General features: G+C 39.8%; 1 protein-coding gene across 1 annotated transcript in view; it reads right to left on the bottom strand.

Annotated features, from left to right (window-relative positions):
* OCIAD2 (OCIA domain containing 2) overlaps window positions 1–23,951 on the bottom strand; it is a 1,147,735-nt gene extending 1,123,784 nt beyond the window's left edge. The window contains exon 1 of the mRNA XM_050790191.1: window positions 23,948–23,951. The gene's annotated coding sequence lies outside the window, so the exon portion shown is untranslated. The remainder of the gene's footprint in view (window positions 1–23,947) is intronic.
* Window positions 23,952–24,242: the final 291 nt, after the last annotated feature.

Raw genomic sequence — 24,242 nt, 5'->3', positions numbered from 1 at the left:
CTTTCTCTTCACCTTCTAGTGATTGTAAGTTTCCTGAGGCCTCCCCAGCCATGCGGAACTGTGAGTCAATTAAACCTCTTTCCTTTAATTACCCGGTCTTGGGCAGTTCTTTACAGAAGTGTGAAAACAGGCTAATCCAATGGGGGAAATTCTGGGGGAGATGGGATCACTGGTAGCATGGACAGGAAGACCAGGTGTGGCCTAGAACCTCCCATTATTCAAAATCAATGGTCTTTGACATCTTTTCCAATTGAGGAATATCAATAAAATATTGTAATAGTACTCTGGCTTTGTTCAGCATTCTGAATTTAGGTTAGTGATTTTCCTAGAGCTTGTCTGATGCTGAAGTTCTTAGAGATTTTGTTTCTTCCTTTTGTGATTACTGGGCATTCTGAGGAGTAGCCACTATGATGGGCAACTTGGGAGCTGTATGTCTCTTTTCCTGGTGAGGAAGGAGTGAGTATTAGGGGGATCAGTCCCTGTGATTCTTGGTCACTATCATTCTGAAGGTTAGATGAGTTCCATTTTAGCCAAATGTTTGTCCAGGTGCAGCCTCACTGGATGAGGTACAACTCCTCAAATTAACTTCAGGAGAGTCCTCCTGTTCTCATCTTCCTACAACCCACTGATGCTTAAATCCTTGTAAGTGGAGATTTATTCTCTAGTCACTTTTGTCTTAGGTTAAAATGCATATTTCTGGAAGTCTTTTCACCTGTAGCCTCATCAGTTCTTTGTGCCTAGATATGAATGACTTTTTGGATATATCCCTGAATTTTATCAGGGGGATGTGTGATTTCGTAAGTATCCTGGAAGCCTTTTATTTATTTTTTTTTTGGATGGCATTTTATTTTATTTTATTTTTTTATTATTATTATACTTTAAGTTCTAGGGTACATGTGCATAACGTGCAGGTTTGTTACATATGTATACTTGTGCCATGTTGCTGTGCTGCACCCATCAACTCGTCAGCACCCAACAACTCGTCATTTACATCAGGTATAACTCCCAATGCAATCCCTCCCCCCCTCCCCCCCTCCCCATGATAGGCCCCGGTGTGTGATGTGCCCCTTCCCGAGTCCAGGTGATCTCATTGTTCAGTTCCCACCTATGAGTGAGAACATGCGGTGTTTGGTTTTCTGTTCTTGTGATAGTTTGCTAAGAATGATGGTTTCCAGCTGCATCCATGTCCCTACAAAGGACACAAACTCATTCTTTTTTATGGCTGCATAGCATTCCATGATGTATATGTGCCACATTTTCTTAATCCAGTCTGTCACTGATGGACATTTGGGTTGATTCCAAGTCTTTGCTATTGTGAATAGTGCCGCAATGAACATACGTGTGCATGTGTCTTTATAGCAGCATGATTTATCATCCTTTGGGTATATCCCCAGTAATGGGATGGCTGGGTCATATGGTACATCTAGTTCTAGATCCTTGAGGAATCACCATACTGTTTTCCATAATGGTTGAACTAGTTTACAATCCCACCAACAGTGTAAAAGTGTTCCTATTTCTCCACATCCTCTCCAACACCTGTTGTTTCCTGACTTTTTAATGATTGCCATTCCAACTGGTGTGAGATGGTATCTCATTGTGGTTTTGATTTGCATTTCTCTGATGGCCAGTGATGATGAGCATTTTTTCATGTGTCTGTTGGCTGTACGAATATCTTCTTTTGAGAAATGTCTGTTCATATCCTTTGCCCACTTTTTGATGGGGTTGTTTGTTTTTTTCTTGTAAATTTGTTTGAGTTCTTTGTAGGTTCTGGATATTAGCCCTTTGTCAGATGAGTAGATTGCAAAAATGTTCTCCCATTCTGTAGGTTGCCTGTTCACTCTGATGGTAGTTTCTTTTGCTGTGCAGAAGCTTTTTAGTTTCATTAGATCCCATTTGTCAATTTTGGCTTTTGCTGCCGTTGCTTTTGGTGTTTTAGACATGAAGTCTTTGCCCATGCCTATGTCCTGAATGGTACTACCTAGGTTTTCCTCTAGGGTTTTTATGGTATTAGGTCTAACATTTAAGTCTCTAATCCATCTTGAATTAATTTTCGTATAAGGAGTAAGGAAAGGATCCAGTTTCAGCTTTCTACTTATGGCTAGCCAATTTTCCCAGCACCATTTATTAAATAGGGAATCCTTTCCCCATTTCTTGTTTCTCTCAGGTTTGTCAAAGATCAGATGGCTGTAGATGTGTGGTGTTATTTCTGAGGACTCTGTTCTGTTCCATTGGTCTATATCTTTGTTTTGGTACCAGTACCATGCTCTTTTGGTTACTGTAGCCTTGTAGTATAGTTTGAAGTCAGGTAGCGTGATGCCTCCTGGAAGCCTTTTAAAAACAGCAAATACCTTTAGGAAGGGGAGCAAGCAATGGACTAGGAATGAAAAGGTGGTAAGACTGAGCAGGCAATTTTAAAGCCTGCTCTCCAGTTCTTAGGATTTTTAACTCCAATCCAATAGCTTTTGAGGGCCTATCGACAAATCAGCCCAGAGGAACATTTTGACCACAATCACTAGAAATCCTTGATGCCTTCCGAATTGGTTATGACTTTCTTTACAAAATCTGCATCCTGGCCTAATTACACTGGCAGGTGACTCAAATACAGGTGTTACCAGAAAGAAACAATAAAATCCCCGCCCCTTCTGACTTCTCTCCTTAGGCGCCTGCAGCCCCCTCAGGGCTGCTTTCTGCCACATCCTCTCACAGGCACTTAACAGTCATCTCACTCCACACCATTTCAATAGGACTTATCAAGTTAGGAACCTGCTTCCCTCTCCATCTCACAGCTGGCTCTCCTTTTCAGCTTGATGTTGCAGGGATTTAATTCTGAGCAGGATTTAAATAAAATCAGAATCTGTCTGTGCCAGAGGAGACGTGTTTGCACAGAAATGAATTCGTCAACGGGGTCAGTTGCTAGTTAGTCCCATTTCCTTCTCTTGTTGGGACCCAGGAAATGATATGCTAACCTGTTCCCCCAACCAATCGTGCACTCTCCAGGGTGAGAAGTTGGGGGACCGTGTCATTGGTGGGAGGGAGGAAAAAAACTTCTCTTTCCCCACAGAATTGGGTCACCAACATGAATGCTTTTGGCCTTAAGACATTTCTACTTTTCAGGCAAAAAGAAGTGTTTCACGGTTACCTTAAAAATTAACGATAGCACTAGTCTTAGCGCACATTTGTTGGCAAGGAAGTAAGCCCCACACAAAAAAGCTCAGGTGAAGGGGGGTTTTGTTAAAAGAATAGTGGGAACAGTACATTGTAGAAAATGAAGGTAAGGCTCAGGAAAGGTGGAAATCATCGGGCAGCCACTCTCTAGCTCTCTTACTCTGCTTTTCTATGCAATATTGTTTCCAATTTCATCTCTGCAAACTTGCTTCTTTGCAGGTTCCTAATTTCAGTTCCCCATAATTTTGACTTATGCATAACCTTAGCTTTTCTTGCTGTACACCCTGTGTAACTCTGACTCTGTCCTTGACTTAGCACAGTACCTGGCTCTGTCAGGTAATTAGTACTTACTATATGGCCCCATCGTACAACTTGAGCTAGGACCAATTTCTCCCACTGCTAAAAAGGAAGAGAATCTCTCACACCACCTAAGTTTCTGTTGGTTGGAGGAAGGGAGTCAGCAAAGTGCTCTGTATGAACCCGGATCCAAGTATGATTGCAAGGACTCTGGTGTACTCAGCCATTTTTTTTTTTTTTTTGAAGGTAGTGTTAAAGTCCAAGAACATGGATAATAACCACATTCTTTCAGAAACAAATGACTGGATTTATTTCACTCTTATAACAACCAGACAGTGGTAAAGTAAACCTCAGCCAAACAAAAGAAAACAAATTTCAATGTCCATAGCGACACAGACATGAAGCTACACTCACTTAACAACATCAGACCCAAGAAACCTGGTACCTTTTACAATAACAAACTCACTTAAATGTTTTAAGATAAAGGACTAAAATAGACATTAATTTAAGTGAATCTATTTTTTCTCCACAAAAGTTGGAGGTACAAAAGTCATAATAAAATGAAAGTAAAAGGACATTAACAAAAATACAAAGATAAATATGAAAAAGAAGGAATTTCATTGTTTTTGTTAAAGGGTAAATGCAAAGAGAGAAGAAAAGATCTGTTTTGGCCTGAAGCCATGGAACTTAAGACAAAACCTTTCTTTTGCAGAAAAAGAAATGTTCATTAACCAAGAAAAATGTCACCCAAATCTGAAATAAGAGCAGCCCAGCCATGTTTATCTTTGACTTGTGATGTTGACATCAACACCAGCATTCACATGTTAACCCTGTGCCCTTATCAAAATAGAGGAACACTTCATTCACTTTGTTCCTACTTTTACCTTGGATTAGCCCCGTTTCCTATCTGTGGTAAACTTGAATTAAAAACATGCAGAAATTTAAGAAGAGTTATGAGTATCTTTTACAAAACCAAAATCCATTAGGTAAATCCTGATCTGGAACCCCTGAAAAGCTTTAGGACCCTAAAACTATTCCAATAGCATCTGTGTGTTATACTTTAAACACGAAAGGGTCTACAGAGTTATTGGTGGATTAAAAACATATGTTCAAAACAGGTCTCAGCTTATAATATGGGTGTCAACAATTGATAAAATAAATATACATGCCAGTCTACCCAGGAAGTAGAATATGAGCCAAACATGCTAAAAATTAAGGAATACGTCTTCTGAATCTAAGAGCACATTTAGAGGGCAAGCTTAAAATGTTTCCCATTTTTTAAGTACCACAAAAGTGAATAGTGCTGTAATAAAACCTAAAACCATTGATGTTTTAAGAAATGAGGTGTTGCTGCTAAGCTTCTTATTGCTAAGTTAGCGTAGATTTCAAGTCAAAATCAAGACAATATGCTTTCTTCAGCTGCGTGCATGTGACTTGCGACATTCCTGTTAATTCTTTTTTGGCTTTCATTTTGAAGTTTTTAGAAGAAAGCTGGCTGTGGCCTAAGTCCATTCATCCAGCCACCCAAAAAAAAGGCCAGGTGTTCTAGAATGCATCCAATGTGGCAAAAGTTCCTAGATTTATTGTTCAATAAATATCATTGCATGAATAAGCAGATGCTAAATAATTGACCCTTTAGTATTTTAAACCAATTAGCTCTGTTTGCTATACAAATCTTACTAACTTTCAAAAGTCTTTTTATGCAAATGACAGTTTATTCTTTACATTTCATATAAGAAAGAATGTGTTGAAGTGGCCTGACCAAAAACATGAAGGGATACTGCAGAAAAAAAGTTTCGATTTCTGGATTTAGCTTTACACAACTTCTGTAACACACTGTTACCGTCCAGCAAATAAGTAGAAAAACCCCCATTCACAAACACAAAATGTCAGGAAGGTGATTCAGCTTTAGGCAGCTTAAATATGAGTTCAGATTCTCTCCCGCTCCCACCATTTCATTGTCTTATAGGGGATCCAAAAGTTCTTTGGTAAAGCCAGTTGGCTATTTTCAAGCTTGTGTGATCTAACAGAGCGAGCTCCAAGTTATTAGTCAGGAACTGAGTATATCGGTCATTCTTTTTGAGACTGTGTGTTATTTCACATATTGGCACCTCAGTGTCCTTTAGGTGCAAAATGGAACTGACAACTGTACTTGCCTTGTCTCTATCAGATGGAGAGGAGAAGTAAAGCCAGCTCATCAACAATGTTCAATTCAAGATTCATTTCTGTGTGCACTCAGATGACAGTGCTTATGTTCTGCATCCGCCTCTGATTTGACACTTGCATGTTTGGCCTCAGCCTGGGACGAGAAGAAAATGTAAATGGAGGCCAGTAGCATTGTATGCAGCTGGTTTGCCATTGCTGAGGACCTTTTGCTCCTTTCTGATTACTTTCTGAAACTTGTGACACATTAACCCCTTCAGAAGATAGTAAGGGCATGCCCTGCAAATGCCAAAACAGTGTCGTCTCCAGTGCACACATCCATGCATGCTTTTGGGCTTTTTGTTCTCTCTGCAGCGGAAAGTGTTCTACTCAAGCCCTGCCTTGAATTGGGCTCCAAAGTGAAAGAGGCTTAGCTGCTTAACACATCTCTAGCCATGTTGATGACTAGAGCATCCAAATGAGGGGAGAGTAAGAGTGAGGAAAAGTATCAGGAATCAATGATAAAAAGACAACAGAAACCCCAAAGCCTCCGAATGGATACCTCTTTGGCTTAGCAGAGCAGAGAGTCAGCCTGGAGCTGGTCCTACCTGAAAACAAACTCTCAGTGATTCCTAAAAGTGAACATGTGGGACACAAATTCATCCATGTTTTCAATTAGTGCAGCCAGAGCCTTGGAAGTCAGGCAATAGGCAGCAACAGATGGAGGGGTTTCTGCTGCAGAAAGCCTTTATTTACGTATGAAGGCTCCCTCTTGTGTGAGTGTCGACTAGTCATCTCCACTTAAACAATCCCTTTGCAGTGAATGGTTGTACTACACATAACACCTCCTTTGTCTGGGAGCCTCCAAAAAGCGATCTGCCTGTCTGCCCTCTGCCTGTGCATTTTTGTGGTGATGATCGACACAATTCCTTGCTCCAGAGACACCCCAAATTGGTTGAAAGGGTAGCCTTTATTCATTGAAAACTAGATTTTCTTGGGTAATTGAAAACTAAAGGGAGTCAGGGTGAATTGTTTTAGCTTCTACCAATGAATTTCATCTATTTATGACTTTAGAAAGATACAAATTTCACCCTTATGATTTTAGAAAGCCACAGTAAGAAAATGAAAAGGAAAAAAAGAAAGGATGAAAGAAGAGAAAAAATAGAGTTTGGGTAAACCTCAAAAAGTTATTTAGGTGTGCATTTTTTTTTTTTTTTTTTTTTTTTTTTTTTTGCATCTGAATTGAACACTCTCCTAGCGTTTCTTATTTCACTTTTGTTTGGAGAGGTTTGAATATCTCTCACTGTACTTTGTCTCTTCACTTGGATCTCAGGCAGGATCTAGATGCACATGGACCTGCTGGGGCCTGATAATGTTTCTGCCATATCGGGGTGGGGCAGGCCACAGGTTGAGGTAGAGGTGATACCACCCAATACCAATTATGCCCATCTACCACTGTGTCATCTCCTGCTCCCTTAAGGGTACTGCCTGCAAAAGTATCCCATACCCAGAACACCATACAGAGACATGTCACCCCTCGTGGAGGCTGAGTTTATCAGAAGAACTTGGCAATGTGCTTGAAGTTTAGATTCCAAAGAGAATGACAAAGAAGAAGGACCTATTATCTATCTATTGGAGCTGACATCTTTCTGTGATTAAATGAGATCATCCACTCAACAACCTAATATGGAAGATGTTTTTCTCTCCATTTTCACAGAGGTGGAAACAAAGGCTCAGAAGTTTAAGTGCCTTGCTCCTAGCTGTAGATATGTAAACACCAAATGTCCCTTAGGATCCCAAGTCTGCCCTTTTCATTGTAAATTATTTTTCGAACAAATGGGTAACGAACAATAAACAAGGAAATAAATTCATAAACAAATACATTTAATTTAGTAGTTTGTGCATTTTTGCTTTCTTTTCATATTAAGTGAACCCAAAATTATCACTTAAAAGGGAAAGGGCAAAAATCTTACTGTTTCCTCCATCCTTTATTGAAGAATAATTTACATGCAATAAAATTTAGTGATTTTAAGTATACAGTTTGATATATTTTGACAATTGTGTATAGCTAGGTAGCCATCACTTTAATCAAGATGTAAAACATTTACATCTCTCTAAAACATTTCCTCGTGTTCCTTTGCTGCTGGTCCCCTCCCCTGGCCCCAGTCTCGATCAATCACTTTTTTGCATTCTATTGCTTTGGTATCATAACAATCATTTTCAGTTTCTCAAAGGCCTCAGGACCTTTGCACATGCTGTGCTTTCTGTCAAGATCCTCCTTCTCATGCCTCATCCTTTCTTTCCCTAGCTAATGTCTTCTCGTCTTTATATCTTAGCTTAAATGCCACTTCTTCAGAGGAGATTTTCTTGATTCTGTCTCCTCACTATATCCAAAATAAAAGATACCTTTCACTGTTTGCATTTATAGCACTTATTTTTTTCCTCCACATCATATATGACAATGTCTATATCATGGAGGTATTTATTTAATTACTATTCATCTCCCCCACTATAATTTTAAGTTCCATGAATGCAGAAAAAAATATCTACTTTGCTAATAATTATATTCTCATTTCATCACTCATCATCACTTCACTCATACATCACCTATTTTCTTGGAATATGGTGGAACTCACATATTTTAATAATGAATTAATTGAATGAATGATTTTATCTGTATAAAAATGTTGTTGTCTTTCATAGTGCCAATGGGAAATCCACTTCCTAGTAACCTTCAGCTGTTTATGTGAGTTCTGTGTACTTTGAATATAGAGTGCCTGAAATGCATCTCATAGTTCAAATGTTCTGGGATGCAGGTCACCTGTGATTTTTAACCAACACAACTGAAAAGGAAAATCATGCTGTTAGCACATATGGACTGCAGGTTAATAAGAAGTAACTACAAACCGTCAGGCAGTTAAGCCGGAAGGTAAGAGATAGACAAAATATGAAAGCTAGGACTGCCACCTTGATTTTGCTTGCCCAAGGCATGGTTTTGGCTGCTCCTACAGACTAGGCTTTGGAGTGGGCAGGAGAGGAGGACTGATGGGAGGTTGTGGCTTAGACTTCTACATATGTTACCGTAAAATCCCTCTCTCTGGTGACGGTGATGATGATGATGTTGGTGGAGCTGATGGGAGCAGTGGTCTTAGTGGTAAGAACAGTAATGCTAGCAAGTATGCACTTGACATAGTAGAAACTCTTCTCCATCTATTACATTCCACACATTTTATAATCTCCTATACCCTTTGAATTGGGTCCTATGACTTCCACATTCAAGTCCCAGGTCACACTCTTGTGGAGAACCATGCTGACAGTAAAGTTGGGGTGAGGAGTAGATGGCCATGAGGGATCAAGTCAGCCCTCTCTTCTACCCTGGAGCTGCCTGTAGAGAGAGCGTTTTCCTCTTTCATTTGGGTTTACGATAGCTTACCCTTTGGCCATGCTCAGAGAATTGGGATCGTCATGGTCATCATTATAACTATTATGATCTGGGAGATTTTATGAATCACTGAAGCTGAGTATAAGAGCGAAAGTGATGTGGTTGGAGAAAGCATACATATAAAATTATGTTCAGGGCAGTAAATCAGCTCAGGGGTGACCTCAGCATTGTAACTCATGTAACGGCTTTGGTTCTGGAGGAGGCTTGAGTCATTTATAACAGACAGCTGGGGCTGGGCCCAGGGAGTTAATTTGGCCACACGTTCTCTGAGAGGTTAACTATGGCTTTGGTATTTGTGAGCAGTAGTTCAGACCCCTGGCATAACCATGTACCCACATTACTCTATTTTCCTCACCTGCCCATTGGAGGTCTCTTCCCTCTGAGTAAGCTATAGCCCAGAATGATCATTTTATCAGTGTGTTACAACTGTGAACCTTCTCCTTTTCTTCTGTACTCTACACCAGATTTTTAGTTGCAAGCAGTGGTTATTCGATGGTGATCTCATCCAAGCTTGTGACTGAAAATACCACTGATACCCTGATGACTTCCGGGTTTTTTTGTTTGTTTGTTTCGTTTTTGAGATGGAGTCTCCCTCTGCTGCCCAGGCTGGAGGTGCAGTGGCACCATCTCGGCTCACTGCAAGCTCCGCCTCCCAGGATCACGCCATTCTCCTGCCTCAGCCTCCCGAGTAGCTGGGACTACAGGCCCCCGCCACCACGCCGGGGTAATTTTTTGTATTTTTTTTTTTTTTTAGTAGAGACAGGGTTTCACCATGTTAGCCAGGAGGGTCTCGATCTCCTGACCTCATGATCCGCCCACCTCGGCCTCCCAAAGTGCTGGGATTATAGGCGTGAGCCACCACACCTGGCCCCTGATGACTTTCAAATGTATACCTCCTGCCAAGACCATCCTCCAAATACAAACTTGTGCATCCAACTGCCTCACTGACATCTTCACTTGGATGTTGCAATGAACTGAATATGTCTGTCCCTCCAGAAGGTATATGTTGAAATCCTAATACTCAGTGTGATGGTGTTTGGAGGAAGGGCTTTGAGGAGGTGATTAGAACATGAGGGTGGAACTCTCATGAATGGGATTTGGGTGCCCTTTTAAAGGGACCCCTGAGAACTCTCTTACTCTTTTACTGACATGTCAGGATACAATGAGAAGAAGGCAGTCTGCAACTTGGAAGAGCACCCTCACCAGAACCCAATCATTCTGGCACCTTGATCTCAGACATCCAGCTTCCAGAACTGTAGAAATAAAATTTCTATTTTTTATAACCACCCAGTAAATGGTACTTTGTTAAAGAAGCCCAAATAGACTAAGACAGATGTCAAATGGCAATTTGAAGCCAACTTCCAAAACTGAGCTGCTGACAACTGTTCCCAAACCCATAGCCTTCCTCATCCCAATTAATGACTGCACTACTTACCAACTGTTCAGGCCCCAAATCTTTCTTTTACATGACTCATTTTATCTATCATCAAATTCAGACACACCTACCTTCAATATATATTCAGAATCTGAATATTTCTCTCCACTTTGCTGCTCCTTGCCTCATCTAAGCCACCATTACTTCTTACCTGTCTTATTATGATAGCTTCAAAACTAAACTCCCTGCTTCTGCTCTTGCCTCATTTAAGTCAATTTTCAACACACTATTCAGAATAAACCTGTTAAAATATAAGTCAGGTCACACCATTCCTCTGCTCGAAACCCTTCAATGACTTCTCATCTCAGGGCAAGAGCACTGATCTCGCCATAATGTGCACGCAAGCACTATGTGAACTGGTCCTTGTTACCTGCAGCACAGCCTCCCTCCTACTGCCCTGTTTTACTCCAGTCTTGTCTGTTTTCCTTGCTGTTCCTTGTATCCCTACCTTACTGTTTTGTATTTGCCTTTCCCAGAGCCTGGAATGCCTTTCTCCCAGGTATCTCTGTGACTTGCTCCCTCGCTTTCGTGGTTATAAAATAGGAGTAGCAGTTTTAGATGAGGGAGCCACATGAGGAGGGGCTAAATGGAGACATAAATTATGAGTTTCAAGTGGGGGCTATGTGGTGTTTAAGAAAAGTAGTTCAGGCAGAGGGTACGGCAAGTTCCAAGGCCTGAGGTTAGATCATGCTTGGTTTGTTTAAAGCTGACCATTGTGGCAAAGGGGATAGAGAGGAGATGGGATCAGATTTGGTAGGGGCCAGATCATAGAGCACCTTGAAAGATTTGGGCTTTCATTCTGAGTGAGATGGGAAGTCATTGAGGGATGTTGAGCTAGTGAATACTGTGGTTTGACTTACTTTATAGAAGGATTCCTTTGGCTTCCATGTGTAGAATAAACTACAGGATCAATACTGGAAGCAGAGAGACCAGATAAGACAGTTGATATAGTCCAGAGGAGAAATTCTGGTGGCTTGGATTTCAGTTTAACAGAATAGGTGTGAAAAGGGTCATTTGGATTCAGTCAACAAGATGTTTTAATGGATTAGTTGTGGGATATGAAAGAAAACGAGGAATCAAGGATGACTCCATATCTACTCCATGCCATCTTCTTTTGCCAAGACTCCTGTAACAGCCCCTTCATTGTTCCACCTGTATCTACTCTTGTCTCCTTACCAATCTGTTCTTTACACTTCAACAGAATGATCTTTCCACAGCACAGTGGATTATTATTTACTGAAAAAAAAAAAAAAAAAGATAGAACTCTCTTACGTGGCCTACATAATTGAGATCCTCCTCCCTCTCTGGTTTCATCTGTGTCTGGTCCTCTCTGTTCATTCTCTGCACTCCAGTCATCCTGGTTCTTATCCATATTACTGTCATAATTCCTCCTACAGAAGAGTCTTTGTGTATGAGTTTCTCTTGCCACAATGTGTTCTTCTCTCCTCTTCACTGAGTTAATTCTTACTTATGCTTCATATCTCCGTGTATTAGTCTGTTCTTATGCTGCTAATAAAGACATACCTGAGACTGGGTAATTTATAAAGGAAAGAAATAATAGACTCACAGTTCTACATGGCTGGGGAGGCCTAATAACCATGGCTGAAGGTAAATGAGGAGCAAAGTCACGTCTTACATGGCAACAGGCAAGACTGTGTGTGCAGGGGGAACCATCAGATCTTGTGAGACTTATTTACTATCATGAGAACAGCACGGAAAAGACCTGCCCCCATGATTCAATTACCTCACACCGGGTCCCTCCCATGACACGTGGGAATTATGGGAACTACAATTCAAGATGAGATTTGGATGGGGATACAGCCTAAACCATATCACTTAGTTTAATTAATATTTCTTAGAGGATACCTTCTCCAACCTCCCTGAAAAGGTCAAACTCTCTCCTTCAGAGAACCATCTTCTACTCCTTGGTAGAAATGTTGACAGTTGTAGTTTTCCTTTTCATTCATTTCTTCCTTCTCTCTAAACTCTAAACCCTGGGGTGGATATATACCTGTTTTTTCTTACCATTGAGCATTGCATGCCCCACACCTAATATTGTGCCTATGATGTGATACATTTATTAAATGAGTGCATGAATATTTTTCATGCAGAAATGAGTATATTTCTTTTCATTGGTTCTCTAAACATTGAGCCTGTCTTCCTCATATTTCTTTATCCATGACCAGCTGTACTGCTCAAGCTCCCAACTCTAGTCTACAGAGGGACCCCACTCCTTCATTTGTGTGATTTTGTTGTAGGTTCCAGTTACACCAAGTGTATGAGCAGGCATAGGACTATAGGATACTGAGCACAACACTTTGGCAATAAATTTGGATGCCTTTTGAAGGAACCATACAATAAATCACATTTTCTTAAGGGTCTTCTTACATTAATCCTCACAGCGATACTATGAAGCAGAAAGATGGGAATTATACCCATGATGATAACAAGAAAAATAATTGAATGAGAACGCCTTTATTGATGAAATTAATGGAAGCTACTTTGCTTCTGAACAAGAAAAGAAAATTGCTGATGAGAAACTAAAGCATTCCTTTCTAAACTGTTCACATGTGGCTACTGAGCACTTGAAATGTGGCTAATTCTTTTCTTTCTTTCTTTTTATTTTTTGAGATAGGTTCTCACTCTGTTGCTGAGGGTGGAGTACAGTGGTGCACTCTCAGGTCACTGCAACCTCTGCCTCCCAGGCTCAAGTCATCCTCCCACCTCAGCCTCCTGAATAGCTGGGACCACAGGTGCGTACCACCAAACCTGGCTAATATTTTGTTTGTTTGTTTGTTTGTTTTTGTCGAGACGGGGTTTTGCCATGATGCCCATGCTGGTCTCAGACTCCTAGACTCATACAATCTGCCCCCCTCCGCCTCCCAAAGTAGTGTTGGGATTACAGGAATGAGCCACTTTGCCTGGCCAATTCCTTATTTATTTATTTATTTATTTATTTATTTATTTACTTAAAGGAAAGAATGGTTGACTTTATTTGGGGAAATCAGGAGAGGCTTCATGGATTGCGGGGAGCTTTGAGTGTAAGATTTCATCACATGACAATGGAAGAAGGGGCATTCTAAGATGAAAGAATAACAAGAGCAAGGGTACGTTAAGATACAGACCGGGCGCAGTGGCTCAAGCCTGTAATCCCAGCACTTTGGGAGGCCGAGACGGGCGGATCATGAGGTCAGGAGATCGAGACCATCCTGGCTAACACGGTGAAACCCCGTCTCTACTGAAAAATACAAAAAACTAGCCGGGCGAGGTGGCGGGCGCCTGTAGTCCCAGCTACTCGGGAGGCTGAGGCAGGAGAATGGTGTGAACCCAGGAGGCGGAGCTTGCAGTGAGCTGTGATTCGGCCACTGCACCCCAGCCTGGGCGACAGAGCGAGACTCCGTCTCAAAAAAAAAAAAAAAAAAAAAAAAAAAAAAAAAGATACATTATATAATCAGCAGGTGTAGGGAATAAGAAGTTGTCCAATGTGGCTTAAGATTTGTGGAATAGGGAATGGGAAGTCTCAAAGTGTTACACTGAAACAATCAAAAGCCTTATTGAAGTATATAGACCTGATCCAAATGCTGCTCTTCCATTTACCAGTTGTGCCCTTGGATAAATTGTATAACCTCTTGACCTTCACCTTTACCATTTTTAATTAAAATTTTTTTAAAATTTATATTGCCATGGTTTCGGGGGTACAGGTGGTTTTTGGTTACATGGAAAAGTTCTCTAGTGCTGATTTCTGAGATTTTGATGCACCCATCACCCGAGAAGTGTACACTGTACACAATATGTAGTCTCTTACTCCTCACCCCCTCCCACCCTTCCCTCCTGAGTCCCCAAAGTCCATTATATTATTCTTGTGCCTATGCATCCTCATAGCTTAGCTCCCACTTATAAGTGAGAACATAACAATATTTGATTTTCCATTCCTGAGTTACTTCACTTAGAAAAACAGCCTCCAGGTCCATCCAAGTTGCTGCCAAAGACATTATTTAATTCCTTTTGTATTCCATGATGTGTATATATCACTTTTTCTTTATCCACTTGTTGGTTGACGGGCACTGAGGTTGGTTCCATTTTTTTTGCAATTGTAAATTGTGCTACTATAAACATGCACATACATGTGCCTTTTTCATATAATGACTTTGTTTCCTTTGGGTATATAACCAGTAGTGGGGTTGCTAGATCAAATGGTAGTTCTGCTTTTAGTTCTTTAAAGCATCTCCCTACTGTTTTTCACAGTGGTTGTACTACTTTACATTTCCACCAGAAGTGTAAAAGTGTTCCCTTTTCACTACATCCACACCAACATCTATTATTTTTTTACTTTAATTATGGCCATTCTTGCAGGGATAAGATGGTATCCCATTGTTGTTTTAATTTGTATTTTTCTGATAGTTACTGATACTGAGCATTGTTTCGTGATTTTTGGCCATTTGTTTATCTTTTTAAACAGTTGTCTATTCATGTCCTTTGCCCACTGTTTGGTGGCATTATTTGCTTTTTTCTTGCTAATTTGTTTGAGCTCCTTATAGATTCTGGATATTAGTCCTCTGTTGGATGCATAGTGTGCAAATATTTTCTCCTACTCTGTGAGTTGTCTGTTTACTCTGCTGATTATTTCTTTTGCTGTGCAGAAGCTTTTTAGTTTAATTAGGTCCCATTTATTTATTTTTGTTTTTGTTGCATTTGCTTTTGGGGCCTTAGTCATGAATTCTTTCCCTAAGCCAATGTCTAGAAGAGTATTTCCAATGTCGTCTTCTAGACTTTTTATGGTTTCAGGCTTTAGATTTAAGTTTTTGATTCATTTTGAGGTGATTTTTGTATATGGTGAGATATTAGAATCCAGTTTCTTTCTTCTACATGTGGCTTGCCAGTTTTCCCAGCACCAGTTATTGAATAGGGTGTCCATTCCTCAATTTGTGTTTTTGTATGCTTCATCAAAGATCAGTTAGATAGAAGTATTTGGCTTTATTTCTGGGTTCTCTGTTCTGTTTCATTGCTACTGAATTTGTTTATCAGATCTAGGAGCGTTTTGGATGAGTCTTTAGGGTTTTTCTAGGTATACAATCATATCATCGGTGAATAACAACAGTTTGACTTCCTCTTTTTCAACTTGGAAGTCCTTTATTTCTTTCTCTTGTCTCCCATTGCTCTGGGCTAGGACTTCCAGTGCTATTTGAATAACAGTGGTGAAAGTGGGCATCCTTGTCTTGTTCCAGTTTTCAGGGGGAATGTTTTAACTCTTCCCCACTCAGTATGATGCTGGCTGTGGGTTTGTCATATATGGTTTTAATTACTTTGAGGTATGTCCCTTCTATGCCTGTTTTGTTGAGGGATCTTATCATAAAGGGATGCTAGATTTTATCAGATGCTTTTTTGCACCTATTGAGATGATCATATGATTTTTGTTTTTAATTCTGTTTATGTGATGTATCGCATTTATTGACTGGTATATGTTAAGCCATCCCTGTATCCCTGATATGGAAACCACTTGATCATGATGTATTATCTTTTTGATATGCTGCTGGATTTGGTTAGCCAGTATTTTGTTAAGGATTTTTGCATCTATGTTCATCAGAAATATTGGTGTATAGTTTTCTTTCATTGTTAAGTCCTCTCCTGGTTTTGGTATTAGGGTGATACAGGCTTCATAAAAAGATTTAGGTGGGATTCCCTCCTTTTGTATCTTTTGGAAAAGTGTCAGTAAGGATTGGTACCAATTCTTCTTTGAATGTTTGATAGAATTCAGCTGTGAATCCATCTGGTCTTGTTTTGTTTTTATTGTTGTTGGCAATTTTTTAAAAATTATTATTGATGTAGTGTCACTCCTTGATATTGGTTTGTTCAGGGTTTTTATTTCTTGCTGATTTAATTTAGGAGGCTTGTATAATTCCAGAAATTCATCCATCTCCTCTAGATTTTCTAGTTTTGTGCATAAGGTGTTCATAGTAGACTTGAGTTATCTTTTGCATTTCTGAGGTATAAGTTTTAATATCACTGGTTTCATTTCTTTATTTTTTTATTATACTTTAATTTCTGGGATACAGAGTGCAGAACATGCAGGTTTGTTACATAGGCATAATTGTGTCATGGTGGTTTGCTGTACCCATCAACCTGTTATCTACATTAGGTATTTCTTCTAATGCTATCCCTACCCTTTCCTCCCACCCCTGACAGGCCCCAGTGTGTGATATTCCCCTCCCTGTGTCCTTGTGTTTTCATTGTTCAGCTCCCACTTATGAGTGAGAAAATGTGGTGTTTGGTTTCTTGTTCCTGTGTTAGTTTGCTGAGGATGATGGTTTCTAGCTTCATCCATGTCCCTGCAAAGGACATGAACTCATCCTTTTTTATGGCTGCATAGTATTCCATGGTGTATATGTACCACATTTTCTTTATCCAGTCTATCATTGATGGGCATTTGGGTTGGTTCCAAGTCTTCGCTATTGTGAATACTGCTGCAGTAAACATAGGTGTGCATGTGTCTTTATAGTAGAATGATTTATAATCCTTTGGGTATATATCCAGTAATGGAATTCCTGGGTCAAATGACATTTTTGGTTCTAGATCCTTGAGGAATCGCCACACTGTCTTCCTCGATGGTTGAACCAGTTTGATTCCCATCAACAGTGTAAAAGCATTCCTATTTCTCCAGTTCCTCTCCAGCATCTGTTGTTTCCTGACTTTTTAATGATCGCCATTCTAACTGCCATGAGATGGTATCTCCTTGTGGTTTTGATATGGATTTCTCTAATGACCAGTGATGGTGATCTTTTTTTATGTTTGTTGGCCACATAAATGTCTTCTTTTGAGAGGTGTCTGTTCATATCCTTTGCCCAATTTTTGGTGGGGTTGTTTGTTTTTTTCTTGCAAATTTGTTAAAGTTCCTTGTGGATTTTGAATATTAGTCCTTTGTCAGATGAGTAGATTGCAAGAATTTTCTACCATTCTGTAGGTTGCCTGTTCACTCTGATGATAGTTTCTTTTGCTGTGCAGAAGCTCTTTAGTTTAATTAGATCCCATTTGTCAATTTTGGCTCTCGTTGCCATTGCTTTTGGTGTTTTAATTATGACGTCTTTGCCCATGCCTATTTCCTGAATGGTATTGCCTAGGTTTTCTTCTGGGGTTTTTATGGTTTGGGGTCTTATGTTTAAATCTTTAATCCATCTTGAGTCAATTTTTGTATAAGGTGTAAGGAAGGAGTCCAGTTTCAGTTTTCTGCATATGGCTAGCCAGTTTTCCCAACACCACGTATTAAATAGGGAATCCTTTCCCCATTGCTTGTTTTTGCCAGGTTTATCAAAGATCAGATGGTTGTAGATGTGTGGTGTTATTTCTGAGGCCTCTATTCTGTTCCATTGGTCTATATATCTGTTTTGGTATCAGTACCATGCTCTTTTGGTTACTGTAGCCTTGTAGTATAATTTGAAGTCAGGTAGCACGATGTCTCCAGCTTTGTTCTTTTTGCTTAGGATTGTTTTGGCTATATGGGCTCTTTTTGGTTTCATATAAAATTTAAAGCAGTTTTTTCTAATTCTGTAAAGAAAGTCGATGGTAGCTTGAAGGAAATAACATTGAATCAATAGATTACTTTGGGCAGATGGCCATTTTCACAATATTGATTCTTCCTGTCCATGAACATGGAATGTTTTTCCATTTGTTTGTGTCCTCTCTTATTTCCTTGAGCAGTGGTTTGTAGTTCTCCTTGAAGAGGTCCTTCACATCCCTTGTAAGTTGTATTCATAGGTATTTTATTCTCTTTGTGGCAATTGTGAATGGGAGTTCACTCATGATTTGGCTCTGTTTGTCTATTATTGGTGTATAGGAATGCTCGTGATTTTTGCACATTGATTTTGTATCCTGAGACTTTGCTGAAGTTGCTTATCAGCTTAAGGAGATTTTTGGGCTGAGATGATGGTGTTTTCTAAGTATATAATCATATCATCTGCAAACAGAGACAATTTGACTTCCTCTCTTCCTTGATGCACTTGATCATGGTGGATAAGCTTTTTGATGTGCTGCTGGATTCGGTTTTTCAGTATTTTATTGAGAATTTTCACATCAATGTTCATCAGCGATACTGGCCTGAAATTTTCTTGTTCTGTTGTGTCTCTGCCAGGTTTTGGTATCAGGATGATGCTGGCCCCATAAAATGAGTTAGGGTGGATTCCCTCTTTTTCTGTTGTTTGGGATAATTTTAGAAGGAATGGTACCAGCTCCTCTTTGTACCTCTGGTAGAATTCAGCTGTGGATCAGGATTTTTTTGGTTGGTAGGCTGTGAATTACTTCCTTAACTTCAGAACTTGTTATTGGTCTATTCAGCAATTCAACTTATTCCTGGTTTAGTCTTGGAAATGTGTATGCATCCAGAAATTTATCCATTTCTTCTAGATTTTCTAGTTTATTTGCATAGAGGTGTTTATAGTACTCTCTGATGGTAGTTTGTATTTCTGTGGGATCAGGGGTGATATGGTCTTTATCATTTTTTATTGTGTCTATTTGATTCTTCTCTCTTCTTTATTAGTCTGGCTAGCAGTCTATCTATTTTGTTAATCTTTTCAAAAAACCGGTTCCAGGATTCATTGATTTTTTTAAGGGTTTTTTTTTGTGTCTCTATCTTCTTCAGTTCTGCTCTGATCTTTGTTATTTCTTGCCTTCTGCTAGCTTTTGATTTGTTTACTCTAGCTTCTCTAGTTCTTTTAATTGTGATGTTATGGTGTCGATTTTAGATCTTTCTCGCTTTCTCCTGTGGGCATTTAGTGCTATAAATTTCCCTCTAAACACTGCTTTAGCTGTGTCCCACAGATTCTGGTACGTTGTGTTTTTGTTCTCATTGGTTTCAAAGAACTTATTTATTTTTGCCTTAATTTTGTTATTTACCCAGTATTCATTCAGGAGCTGGTTGTTCACTTTCTGTGTAGTTGTGCAGTTTTGAGTGAGTTTCTTAATCCTGAGTTCTAATTTGATTGCACTGTGGTCTGAGAGGCTGTTATGATTTCTATTCTTTTGCATTTGCTGCGATATGTTTTACTTCCGATTATGTGATCAATTTTAGAATAAGTGAGATGTGGTTCTGAGAAGAATGTATATCCTGCTAATTTGGGGTGGAGAGTTCTGTAGATGTTTATTCAATCTGCTTGGTCCAGAGCTGAGTTCAAGTCCTGAATATCCTTCTTAATTTTCTTAATTTTGTCTTGTTAATCTGTCTAATATTGATAGTGGGGTGTTAAAGTCTCCCATTATGATTCCGTGGGAGTCTATGTCTTTCTGTGGGTCTGTAAGAACTTGCTGTATGAATCTGGGTGCTCATTGATTGGGTATATATATATTTAGAATAGTTAGCTGTTCTTGTTGCAATAATCGCTTTACCATTATGTAATGCCCTTCTTTGTCTTTTTATATCTTTGTTGGTTTAAAGTCTGTTTTATCAGAGACTAAGATTGCAACCCCTGGTTTCTTTTTGCTTTCCATTTGATTGGTAAATATTCTTCCATCCTTTTATTTTGAGCCTATGTGTGTCTTTGCCCATGAGATGGGTTTCCTGAATACAGCACACCAAGGGGTCTTGACTCTTTATCCTATTTACCAGTCTGTGTCTTTTAATTGGGGCATCTAGCCAGTTTACATTTAAGGTTAATATTGTTATGTGTGAATTTGATCCTCTTATTTTGATGCTAGCTGGTTATTTTGCCCGTTAGTTGATGTTTTCTTCATAGTGTCGATGGTCTTTACAATTTGGCATGTTTTTGCAGTGGCTGGCACTGGTTGTTCCTTTCCATATTTAGTGCTTCCTTAAGGAACTCTTGTAAGACAGGCTTAATGGTGCCCAAATCTCTCAGCATTTGCCTGTCTGTAAAGGATTGCATTTCTCCTTTGCTTTTGAAGATTAGTTTCACTGGATATGAAACTCTGGATTAAAAATTCTTTCTTTAAGAATGTTGAATATTGGTCCCCATTCTCTTCTGGCTTGTAGGGTTTCTGCAGAGAGATCTGCTGTTAGTCTGATGGGCTTCCCTTTGCGGGTAACCCGACCTTTGTCTCTGGCTGCCCTTAACATTTTTTCCTTCATTTCAACCTTGGTGAATTGATGATTTTGTGTCTTGGGGTTGCTCTTGTTGAGGAGTATCTTTGTGATATTCTCTGTATTTCCTGAATTTGAATTTTTGCCTGTCTTGCTAGGCTGGGCAAGTTCTCTGGATAATATTCTGAAGAGTGTTTTCCAACTTGGTTCCATTCTCCTCATCATTTTCATGTATACCAATCAAACTTTACTTTGGTCTTTTCACATAGTCCCGTATTTCTTGGAGGCTTTGTTCATTCCTTTTCATCCTTTTTCTCTCTAATCTTGTCTTCATGCACTACTTCAGTAAGTTGATCTTCAATATCTGATACCTTTTTTCTGCTTGATTGATTCAGCTATTGATACTTGTGTATGCTTCATGAAGTTCTCATGCTGTGTTTTTCAGCTCCATCAGGTCATTTATGTTCTTCTCTAAACTGATTATTCTAGTTAACAGTTCCTGTAATCTTTTATCAAAATTCTTAGCTTTCTTGCTTTGGGTTAGAACCTACTCCTTTAGCTTGAAGTAGTTTGTTATTACCCACTTTCTGAAGCCTACTCTGTCAATTTGTCAAACTCATTCTCTGTCCAGTTTTGTTTCCTTGCTGGTGAAGAGTTGTGACGTTTTGGAGGAAAAGAGGCCTTCTAGTTTTTGGACTTCTCAGCATTTTTGCCCTGGTTTTTCCTCATCTTCATGGATTTATCTACCTTTGATCTTTGATGTTGGTGACCTTCAGATGGCATTTTCGCAAGGGTGTCCTTTTTCTTTACGTTGATGCTATTGCTTTCTTTTTGTTAGTTTTCCTTCTGACAGTCAGGCCCCTCTGCTGCGAGTTTGCTGGAGATCCACTCCAGACCCTGTTTGCCTGGTTATCACCAGTGGAGGCTGCAGACCAGCAAAGATTCCTGCTTGTTCCTTCCTCTGGAAGCTTCATCCCAGAGGAGTACCTAACAGATACCAGCCAAACCTCTTCTGTATGAGGCGCCTGTCAACCCCTGCTGAGAGATGTCTTCCAGCCAGGAGGCATGGGGGTCAGGAACCCACTTGAAGAGACAGTCTGTCCCTTGACAGAACTTGAACACTGTGCTTGGAGATCTGCTGCTCTCTTCAGAGCCAGCAGGCAGGAACCTTTAAGTCTGCTGAATCTGCATCCACATCTGCCCCTTCCCCCAGCTCCTCTGTCCCAGGGAAATAGGGGTTTTATCTATAAGCCCCTGACGGGGGCTGCTGCCTTTCTTTCAGAGATGCCCCGTCCAGAGAGGAGGAATCTAGAGAGGCAGTCTGGCCACAGCGACTTTGCTATGCTGCAGTGGGTTCTGCACCCAGTTCGAACTTCCCAGCAGCTTTGTTTAAACTATAAGCAGAAAACCACCTTCTCAAGCCTCTCTAGTGGTGGACGCCTCTCCCCCAACCAAGCTCAAGCATCCCAGGTTGACTTCAGACTGCTGTGCTGGCAGCAAGAATTTCAAGCCAGTGTATGTTAGCTCATTGGGCTCCGTGGGGGTGGGATCCGCTGAGCAAGACCACTCGGCTCCCTGGCTTCAGTCATCTTTCCAGGGGAGTGAACAGTTCCGTCTCACTGATGTTACAGGTGCCACTGGGATACAAAACAAACAAACAAACAAAAAAAAACTCCTGCAGCTAGCTTGGTGTCTGCCCAAACGGCTGCCCAGTTTTGTGCTTGAAACCCAGGACCCTGGTGGTGTGGGCCCCCGAGAGAATCTCCTGGTCTGCAGGTTGTGAAGACCATGGGAAAAGCCTAGTATCTGGGCTGGACAGCACCATCCCTCATAGCTTCCCTTGGCTAGGGGAGGGAGTTCCCTGACCCCTTGTGCTTCCCGGGTGAGGTGACACTCCATCCTGCTTCTGCTCGCTCTCCATGAGCTGCACCCACTGTCTAACCAGTCCCAGTGAGATGAACCAGGTACCTGAGTTGGAAATGCAGAAATCACCTGCTTTCTGCGTTGGTTTCACTGGGAACTGTAGAGGGGTGCTGTTCTTATTTAGCCATCTTGCCAGCTCCTTCCTCCAGTTTCATTTCTAATTGAGGTTATTTGTATTTTCTCTTTTCTTTTGTTTCTGATTTATCTCACTAATGATCTATGAATTTAGTTTACCTTTTCCAAAAACCAGTTTTTTGCTTCATTTACCTTTTGTGTTTTTTTTTCTTTTTTTTTTTCAATTTCATTTAGTTCTTCTCTTATCATTGTTATTTCTTTTCTTCTGTTGGGTTTGGGTTTGAATTGTTCTTGTTTATCTAGTTCCTTGAGGTGCGACATTAGGTTGTCTATTTGTGCTTTTTCAGACTTTTTGATGTACGCATTTAATGCTATGAACTTTCCTCTTAATACCACTTTTACTCCATCCCAGTGGTTTTGAGAAGTTGTGTCACTATTATTCATTTCAAAGAATTTTGAAATTTCCATCTTGATTTCACTAACCCCAAAATTATTCCAGAGCAGATTATTTCATTTCCGTGTATTTGTATAGTTTTGAGAATTCTTTTTGAAATTGATTTCCAGTTTTATTCCATTGTAGTCTGAGAAGATACTTGATATGATTTCAGTTTTCTTAAATTTATTGAGACTTGTTTTGTGGCTAAAATAAGGTCTATCTTTGATAATGTTCTATGTGCTGATGAAAACAATGTGTATTCTGCAGTTGTTGGGAAGAAGTTTCTGTAAATACCTATTAAGTTCATTTGTTTTAGGGTAGAGTTTAAGTCTACTGTTTCTTTGTTGACTTTCTGTCTTGATGATCTATCTAGTGCTGTCAGTATTGAAGTCCCCCACAATTATTGGGTTGCTATCTTGAAATGTGACTGATTCTAATTGAGATTTGTTGTAAGCATCAAAAGACACACTAGATTTAGAAAAGTTGTTATAGAATGTTGATTACATGCTGAAATAACATCTTGGATATATTGGATTAAATAAAATATATTATTTGTACTAGTTTGGATAATGACCCCCAAAGATATCAGATTTTAATCCTTGGAACTTAAACTGTTACTCTACTTAGAGAAAGAATTTTTGCAGATATGATCAAAGTTAATTAATTTTGTAAATATGATCAAAGGATCTTGAGATAGGGAGATGATTCTGGATTATCCAAGTGGGCCCTAAATGCAGTCACATGTATCCTTATAAGAGGAAGGTAGAGGGAGTCAGACACACGTATGGAGGAGAAAGTGATGTGAAGATGGAAGCAGAGATGAGTGATGTGGTCACAAGTCAAGAAATGACAGCAGCCACCGGAAGCTGGTAGAGGCAAGGAACGATCCTCCCTAGAGCCTCTGGAGAAAATGCAGTCCTGCTGACATTTTCATTTCAGCCTAGCGGTACTGATTTTGGACTTCTGGCTTCCAGAACTCCAAGTAAATACATATGTTGTTGTTTTAAGCCCCCAAGTTTGTGGTGCTTTGTTGCAGCATATGCAGGAAATGAATACATTATCAAAGTTAATTTAACCTATTCTATTTTACTTTTTTAAAAATGAGACTACTAGTTAATTTAAAATTACATATGTGGCTCACAGTATATTTCTCTTGGACTGTGCTGTGTTAGACCATATGAAGTGTAATTATAAAGATGGCAATGACCAGCTGTTCTCTAAATCTGTAGTGGACAGAATAAAAGCTAATGAGTTGAGTATGCAAAGAGTTTGAATATATAAAAAAGGATAAACTAGGTTTAAT

This window comes from Macaca thibetana, chromosome 5 (assembly GCF_024542745.1).
Source record: "Macaca thibetana thibetana isolate TM-01 chromosome 5, ASM2454274v1, whole genome shotgun sequence".
NCBI lineage: Eukaryota > Metazoa > Chordata > Mammalia > Primates > Cercopithecidae > Macaca > Macaca thibetana.
The sequence above is the reverse complement of the archived record's forward strand: the minus strand, read 5'-3'. Positions and strand labels throughout refer to the sequence as shown.